The sequence below is a fragment of the Narcine bancroftii genome, chromosome 5 (assembly GCF_036971445.1).
Source record: "Narcine bancroftii isolate sNarBan1 chromosome 5, sNarBan1.hap1, whole genome shotgun sequence".
Taxonomy (NCBI): Eukaryota; Metazoa; Chordata; class Chondrichthyes; order Torpediniformes; family Narcinidae; genus Narcine; species Narcine bancroftii.
In genome coordinates, this window is record NC_091473.1 from 109,571,072 (window position 1) to 109,580,441 (window position 9,370).

At 43.7% G+C, this 9,370-nt stretch overlaps 1 long non-coding RNA gene across 1 annotated transcript; it reads right to left on the reverse strand.

The window, feature by feature from the left end:
• Positions 1 to 227: 227 nt before the first annotated feature.
• Positions 228 to 8,623, reverse strand: LOC138762777 (uncharacterized). Its single transcript, XR_011357134.1, has 3 exons — positions 8,546 to 8,623; positions 3,852 to 3,990; positions 228 to 386 (listed from the first exon to the last, which is right to left on the reverse strand). It is a non-coding gene; the product is annotated as an uncharacterized lncRNA (long non-coding RNA).
• Between the last annotated feature and the right edge of the window lie 747 nt (positions 8,624 to 9,370).

Sequence of the window (9,370 nt, forward strand, 5' to 3'; positions counted from 1 at the left end):
TTTTGTGATCAGCAGCCCAAAATTCTTAAAGTAGACCCAAAAATTTTCAGGAAGCAAAAGATTTGTTGTCTAATGTTACCTATGCAGAACCAGGTAGCTTGCTGAGTACAAATCTGCCTCCATATTCCCTTTATTATATCCATGATGATGTTTCAAAGACACTACATTGACAAATGTGAACTTTGGAACAAAATGTTACCAACACCAATTTACTGTTGAAAGTTTAAACAGTGACCATATCTTTGTAGCTTCTGTTACTTTGGATAAGATACAATCCTGGTATTTACTGTAAACCAACAGTTTTTTAAACCAGTATTAACCTCTTTATTGTTGAGATTTTTTTTGGTATTTCATTCTTGGATGGCAGCTCCAGTCTTCTGCATTGTCTACAATAAAAAGAAAATAATCTTTAAAGTGGAACTCTAATATAAACATAATCCAAATACACAAAAAACTAATGTGGAATGTGGCGCGGAAACTGGTTTCAATCAGCCAGAATCTGATTCTGCTGAAAACCATAGTAAATGAGATTAATGAAGATTATAGTGGACAGATTCTGAGGTGGTTAATAATCTGCCTGGTTTCCTACAGTACTTCTTGAAAGACTTTAAGCCTCGAGCCTCATTTGCATAGGCAAGGGCAGCATCCCACTCACTCAGATCCCGTGGGGTTCATTAGGTGACCATTGAATGGATAAGGGATTTTTGGGTCAGTCCACTGTCTATAACCCCAACGTAACTATTCCTGATGGTTTCTTTGAGGATCTGGCCAATATATTTCCCGCAGAAGAGTTAATGGCATTTTTTTATATAGTGAAGGGGACTGAAGAATCACACACCAGCACCTTGTTGTAACATGCAACAAATAAAATCAGGTATCAGGTTTCAAAGCTCATTGCAGTTCCAAGCACTAGGCTGTTTCTGCAAATGTTTGACTTTCGTTCATGACAGAGATGTTGGAGCAAGTTAAGCATTAGCTTGATAAATATTAGACATATCTGAACTCTTTTTTGCAATGAGTGGGAACTGAGCCGTTTAAATTTGGAACTAAAAATACTTACTATTTTCTTAGAAATATGCATTAGCCAAATGAAATTCCTCGAAAACAGTCATAGGTTTAATGGAGAATGAATAGCAATAGTTGAAGATTTAACAAATTATTGACCTTAAAAAAAAATGTTGGTGGAACTCAATAGTATCTGTGGTCAGCGTTTTGTATCAAGACCCTACATTAGGTCTGAAAGCCAATGAAAAGGTGAAGAGAGAAGCGAGACTGGCTGGTGGGTGATAGGTGGAACTGGGTGAGGAGGAAATATTAGGCTGATGGATCCAGGAAGACAAGTGGAGAGAAAAGAAAGAAGCAGAGGCTGGAAGATGATAAAGGAGGGCTGATGGGCAGATGGACCAGGTGCGGGAGGCGAATAATAGCCAGAACAAATAGACCTTGAATGAATGTGGTCCACCATCCCTTGAAAGGGCACCGAGATGGTCCCCTGGGATGAAATCGTGTATTTGTTCTCTTATGTAGTTCGCCAAATTGGGTGATATTTTCGGAGGCATCAGGGATGTAGGTGCAGCATTCCTGCCCTACTACTGCACATGTACCACCTTTTTCTGCAAACAGCAGATTAAGGGCCATCTGGTTCTGCAGAGCCATGGTTCATTTAGCTACCTCATCCGCAGTGAGTTCACGAATCTGGGTCTGCATATTTTCTTTGATCCTTGCAGAGAAGATTTACTGGAATGTTGCAGGGACTTCAAGAACCGAGTTACAGGGAAAGATTAGGACTTTATTTCCTGGTGCATAGAAGAATGAGGGGAGATTTGATTGAGGTATTTAAAATTATGAGGGGGATAGACAGAGTAAATATAGATGGGCTTTTTCCAGTGAGGCTAGGTGAAATGCAATCCAAAGGACATGGCTTAAGAGTGAAAGGGGAAAAGTTTAGGGGAAATATGAGGGGGAATGTATTCACACAGCTGAAGTGGTGAATGTGGGCTCAATTTTAACATTTAAGAAGAACTTGGATAGGTACAGAGATGGGAGAGCTATGGACTGGGAGCAGGTCAATAGGACTAGGCAAAACAAAAATGGTTCGGCACAAACTAGAAGGGCCAAAGAAGCCTGTTTCTGCACTGTAATGTTCTATGATTCTAAAGGATGTCCGGTAATATCGAAGTGCTGTATTGCTGGGCCAATTAAGTAAAATAAATGCACCCTTACTAATACTATGGCAGCCATGGATACTTATTTTGATACATTGGCCTGTTCCTGTTCTATTTTCATTTCCCCTGCATGAACAGGCCCCCCTTATAGTGGTCAGTTTAAAATACAGGGGCATCTAGGACAGATCATAAAGAAGGTTGGAAGATGTACATGTGAATCTCTGGAATCCACTCTGCTACTGTAACAACCTTCTAGTTGTGTCTGCTGCCACTTCTTCCATCCCAACCTACTTTTATTTTCTATGTTTTGGACAATAAAGTGTCTGGTATATCTTTTTAATCAGCCTCGCGATCTTCAGACGAGAACAAACATCAAGGCCTCTCTGCTACCCTACACTGCCGTGGCCTGCTCTTCATGATGTATTCCATTCCTTTGTTTGAAATCCACAACTTTTCTTTTAATAAACCTTGTCAACTATTTGGCCAACGTTTGTATCAGCTAAATAGCACGACATGCAAATCTAAATTACTCATGCATTCAATAAAAATATTCCACCTGTAACATCCGTGCACAAAATACCTTCTAGTTACGAAAATATTTATCAGTCAATTCCCTTTGTCCTTGCCCACTGTATAATTTGAATCTGACTGGTCACTTCCCTGAACACTTTCAGTATTTCACTTTTCTGATCACCCTGTTTGCGAGATGTTGTCAAATGCCTTGATAAGCTCCTGTAAATTTTATCAGTGTACCACCCATTAGACCCCTAAATGTTAATCGTTCAAAGATCAAATAAATTAATTGCTAACTCTCCTCGAATTACTACTCTGTATCCCATGCACATAACCCCATATAGATTCTTTTTCTCTCCTTGTTTAGTACTTGACCAAGACCCTTACTCCCAACATCAAGGTGAAATAAGGCTCATTGTGGAGCATTTTAAACTGCCTTTTAAAGAACAGTTAAAAAGACTGAACCTTATCAATACATCCCATGAAATGGCATTCCTCAAATGCAGAATGGAGCAAACTCCCATGTGGTCACCTGACATAAACCATGAACCACATCAGCTCCAAAAGTAATCTTTGATGGCATAGGTGCTCTGTGATTAGTAAGGGATTACTTAAAATGGTATGTGAGGGAGGAAAAGGGTTGAGAACCACTGATCTAGCTAAAGCATGCTTCTCCAAGCTTTATGAAAGAACATGAAGATTCCTAGGCTGTTTCAAAATAATATTAACTCTAACTGAATTCCAACTCTTTCACCAGGTCAGCTACTGCCTAAAAATAAATCTAGAGCTCCTCAGTCTTTGCTTAAATTGCTATGCAGAGATCAAAATTAAAAAAAACCTTTGAATGAATTTGAATAACTCGGCATTCTCTAAACTTTTTATGTTGATTTTGCTTGAGGTGCTGTTGAAATCCATTATTTTTAGTGAATTTTTAAAAATCTCAAACTTCCTTGTAAAAGTTTATTTTTGTGCCACAGGATCTTCCTATGTTTTTTTAATATCATATTATCACTTCCTGATAAATTTGAGGTACTTGCCCTAGATTCCCAGAAATGAGCTCAGCTGTTTTTTTAAAAATTCCAATTGTACAATGGATTTGGCCTAACAATTATCTTGGGAGATGGTTCTGATGCACCATCAATTACCACAAAAGACTGATAGGCAACAACCAACCTCATTGACTGATCATGGCAAGAAGACTGGGGAGAATGCAAAGCGGTAATGGGTAATCTCAGGAGGCAGGTCCAGCTGGCAGCAGCTAGTCACAGTATAACAGTGGTTTACCACATTCACCCCTCCTTTAAGAAGAGTCCTGTGGGGTGAGATAGAAAAAAAATGAAACAAATATATATATGCATTTTGCAGGTCAAGGTTGTCAGAGGGTCTCCTCTGCCACAGCGAACAACGTGGTAGAAGCTGGGGCGCCGCAGCTTGTGTGGCTGGTCCGTTGCCACCAGGTACAGTTTGCCGGGGGGGGGAAGGGGACAGGTGAAAGGTGCAGAGCGTGTGGTGCTGGTGCATTATGGGTGACAACAGTTGCTAGGGGTGGAGTGTAGTCAGCAGCAGTTTCAGGGACCCTCAAGATGGCAGTGGGGGGGGGGGGGGGGACTGTACATGAGAGTGACTGTACTGAGTGGAGTGCGTCTGGGAGGACATTCTGCCAGTGGGAGGCAGGGGGAGCCCTGTGACCTTAGATCCAGGAGAATGGTTTTCCAGACCATGGCATTCTCCCTTTCCACTTGCCCATTCCATCTGGGATTCTAGTTGGTGCTCCTGTTTGTGGCGATGCCCCTGGCCAGCAGGTACTGCTGCAGTTCTTCACTCATGAATGAGTTCCTCGGTCGCTGTGGATGAAGCCATGGTACCCAAAGAGCGTGATGATATTGCGGAGGGCCTTGATGACTGTAGCCGTAGTCATGTCCAGTCAGAGGATCGCGAAGAGAAGTGGGAAAACTCATCAACGACAGTGAGGAAGTATACTCTTCGATTTGAGGAAGGGAGAGGCCCCTTGAAGTCAATGCTCTGGTGCTCAAAGGGTGCGAGTAGCTTTGATCAGGTGCACTTTGTCCAGACAGTAGAAGTGTAGACAGCTCAGAACTGGCACTTTTTGATCATCGTCTTGACTCCCTTTATGGAGTATGGTAGGTTCCATGCTTTAATGAAATGGAAGAACCTAGTCACTCCGGGGAGGCAGAGGTTGTTGTGGAAGGTTTTCAATCTGTCCATTTGGATTCTGGCACGTCCCACCAGATAGCATGCCTGAGGGCTTGTTAAGTTTGCCAAACCAGTAGAGGGTATCGAAATTATAGGTGGACAGTTTGATTCTCCACCTGAGGATTTTATCACTCTTGATTTTGCCCCTCTTGTAATTATTGAACATGAAGGTGACCTCCCGCTGGTCTGTGAGGAAGGTGAAGCATTTGCCAATGAGGTAATGCCTCCAGTGTTGTACTGCCTCCACAATGGCCTAGGGCTCCTTTTCACCTGAGGAAAGTCAGATTTCAGGGCCTTTGAGGGTGCGTGAGAAGAAGGTGACAGGTTTGCCTGTTTGGTTGAATATGACAGCCAGGGACGCATCACTCTCCACTTGGAAATGTGTGGACTCATCTATCGCATGCATCACCATCTTGGCGATGTTGTCCTTGATACGGCTGAAGGCTGTGCGGGCCACTGCCAACAGGGGAAAATGGGTGGCTTTTACTCATGGGCGAGCCTTGTCTGCAAAGTTGGAAACCCACTGAGCATAGTTCGAGAAGAAACCCAGTTATCTCTTCAGGGTTTTGAGGGGGAGGGGCAGCTCCAGCAGAGGGTGTATGTAGTCAGGGTCGGGGCCAATGACACAATTTTCGACCATGAAGCCAAGAATGCCTGGTTGGGTTGTCTAGAACACACATTTCTCCTTGTTATAAATAAGGTTCAGGAGCTTCGTGGCCTGGAGGAATTTTCAAAGGTTGGCATCATGGTCCTGCAGGTCATGGCCGCAGATGGTCACATTGTCAAGATATGGAAAAGTGGCCTGCAATTTATAGTGGCCCACCATGAAGTCCATCTCCTGCTGGAAAAAGGAGACCCGGAGGAAGTGGTAGAGAAAGTCATCTGCCTGGAATGTGGTATACTGGTGGTCCTCTGGGCAGGTCAGGAGCTAGTGATAGGCTGATGTGAGGTTGATCGTGGAGAATGCCTGATATTATGCAAACTGATTAACCATATTGGGGGAGGAGGTACGCATCAAGCTGCGTGTACCGATTGATGGTCTGGCTATAGTCTATGACCATCCTGTTCTTCACCCCATTCTTTACTACATCCTTGCCCAACAAACGCTGAACATCTGATTTGATGAATGCTTTGTCTGCGGCACAGTATTGTCTGCTCCTGGTGGCCACTGGCTTGCAGTCAGGGGTGAAGTTCACATACAGCAGTGGAGGGTGACCTTGAGGGTCAAGAGCTTACAGGTCATGTTCAGAGGGCCGTCTAGAAACTGTTTGTTGAAAACGGTGAGGGGGATGGGCCCATGTAATGTTCTTAAGTTCGCACTGCAAGTCCACCCCCAGCAGCAAGGGGGCACAAGGCTGCTGCATGATGAGGAGCCTGAAGTGTCTGCAAACTGCCTCCAATGGTTAAGGTCACCTTACAGGACCCATGGAACATTTGCCATATGGGATTCGGTTGCGAGTGATATCTTATGGCTGACTGCCGCACTTTGAGGGATAGGCATTTAGCGGTATCAGGGTGGATAAATGTTCCCATATTCCTGCTATCAAACAAGCAATTCATAACATACCTGTTTATCTGGACATCCGTCATGGGCCTGGTGAGTTCATGTGGTCTCTCTTGGTTCAGGGTGATGGAGGCCAGTATTGACTCTCTGTCCGAGTCCAATGGGGGCCTGAGTTCCCAAGATCGCAGCTGTTGGTATTCCCCCATGGTGCTGCAGGCCCAAAGAGGTGGCACCAGCCACGCAGTCCAAAATAGCTGCCCCATGACTCACACATGACATCACTGGCCCGCAGCGGGAATGGTGCCAATCGCACTTCCTGGGTTGGCAGCTGGCCACATGTGGCGCTGCTAAGTTTTTCCGATGGTTTAGACTGGTTGACATCTGTAATGTCCTCTTTTCCCACACCTAGAGCATACCGCCTCCTTGGCAGGGCAGGGTTTCCTTGGGTGCTTGCCCTGCCTGTAGAAGTGGGATTTGGGGTGATCACCCACCACAGTGATCATGATCAGGTTGCTAGAGGAGTGCAATGATGCCTGTGACCATTCGCTCATGGTACGAGATGGTCTCCTGTCCCAAGGTAGCAGTCCCCACGGTGGCCAAGAGGTAGCCGAGTAGTCGTCTGAACTTGGGAGGGGCACCTCCAGCATCTCAGTTAATTCAACTGCTCCTTGAAGGTCAAGTACCTTCTGCTCCAGGAGTCACTGTCTTATGTATTCAGATGAACATTGGCATCCTGGATGAGGTCCTCTGCATTCTGGGAAGCCATCGCAGTTTTGCAGTTGCATGTCCTTCAAAGGACCCAGAGGGCCTGTAGGTATTTGGCACTCAACTCATTACGTCACTGCTTCCTGATGGCCAGGAGATGCCATGCATTGACCTTGTTCAGCCTTCTGCGATACTGGACCTTCAGTGTCCCCATGGTCTCTGCATATGATTTGGTATCATTGATCATTGGGAAGACCAGGGGTCTGACTAGTGAGAAGAGGAGCTTCACTCTGTCCTTGTCCATGTTAACAACATTCACGGTCGATGTCAGGAAGTCCTCAAAGCAACGTAGCCAGAGTTCAAACGTTTTCAGAACGTCAGAGGATCGAGGGTCAATGTTGAAATTCCCTGGTTTCAGCTATTGCTCCATTTTCTTTGAAAAATATAGTCAATAAATGTGATGATCCATCAATTACCACAAAAGACTGTGAAACTGATAGGCTTTTATTGACCATAGACTGGAGCAACAACCAACCTCATCGACTGATCATGGCAGGAAGACTGGGGAGCATGCAAGGGGCAATGGGTAGGATCGGTCTCGGAAGGCATGTCCAGCTGGCAGCAGCCAATCACAGTATTTACTGCTTGGTTAATTTGAGTCGAGATCACGCTAAAACTGGGGCAAGTCAGAAGAACTTTATGAAGTCAGTTTTGTGTGAAGAATTCTAGAAATATAGACTGTGACAGGGCAGAAAACAGTTATTTTGATTCAAGTCTTACTTGCTCACCCACATGCTTTCACCTGAGTCTTATCCCCAGATAAGAAATTTATCTTTTTGGGGTTTTTATCCAGATTTGCATTAAATATACTTCCGCCATTGTCTAAAGCAGCAGATTCTAGATCTGAGCAACCTTTTGCGTAAATGTACATAATTCCCTTCTATCACCTTTTGGTTCTTTTGTGATTTGCCTTCATTCTCTGCCCAAGAGCAAAACAGTGTGGTTCACAAACAACTGAAATAAAACCAGAAAATGCTGGAAATGCTCAGCAGGTCAGGCAGGACTCCGGATAGAATATCTTCTTTCTTCTTTGGCTTGGCTTCGCGGACGAAGATTTATGGAGGGGGTAAAATATATTGTCAGAGGAAAAGAGAGGGATATCACTCTCAGCACCATAATGGGATCGTGTGGGAGAGGGACATGCAAAATAGGCCTCTCAGAAAAAAACACTGTTGAAACCAATTATACCACACCTCTGATTAGCTAGGTTAAAGGTTGAATATTTCTGTGTGTTACATTGAAAAGCTATTCAAAATTCTATTATCAATACCTAAAACAAATGCATAGCTTTAAAATGTAAAATAAAAACAAAATCAAAACCACAAACATGATTTAAAATGTTTAATGATATACCGAAGCAATTAAGGAGGTTTTAATTAACTACCTGCAGCCAGTGTTCCGGTTGATTTCCCACCACGGTGATGTCTCTGTGATCTCATGTTCATCTGCTGGAGAAGAATGCAGTCTCAAGAGTACAGTGAAGAACACAAGCCAAGTCCCAGAGTTTCAAATTGTAGCAGTTTCTCTGATATCTTTCCTGTGATAACTCAGCAAGTCCTTCTGATTGACGAGTATTCATCAGAATTGGAAAATGGTTGCAAGTCAGTGAAAGGCGGAGGAGAGGGAATAACAAAAGTGCTCTGGGACTGGATGCAAAGGGGTGTGGATAAGAGATTTGGAGAAAAAAAAAGCATAATACATCCAGAGGACATAAATAAGCACATTAGAGTCCTAAGCACAGATGTATCCAATAAAGTGGCAAATGTGATTAAAAATCTAAAGGCTTAGAATGAAGTAATAAGTTGGCAATGCTGGAGACACTCAGAAGGCCACATTCAGACCATAGAACAATACAACTCAGAAACAGGCCCTTTGGCCCATGTGTCTGTGCCGAGAGTGATGTCCAAATCAAACTAAAACTCTCTTTTCTCTTCATATTTGTCTATCTAGTAGCCTCTTAAACACTACTATTGTATCAGCTTCATGACTACTTCTGGCGGCCCATTCTGGGCACCTACTACTCCCTGTAAAATATTTGCCCTGTGCATCTCCCTTAAATTTCCAACACCTCATATGTCCTTTAGCTTGTGACACTTTTACCCTGTGGAAAAGGTTGTGACAGTCCACCCTATCAACGCCTATCATTTTATAAACTTCTATCAGCCTTCTGTGCTCCAGACAAAACAATCCAAGTTTGTTCAACCTCTCC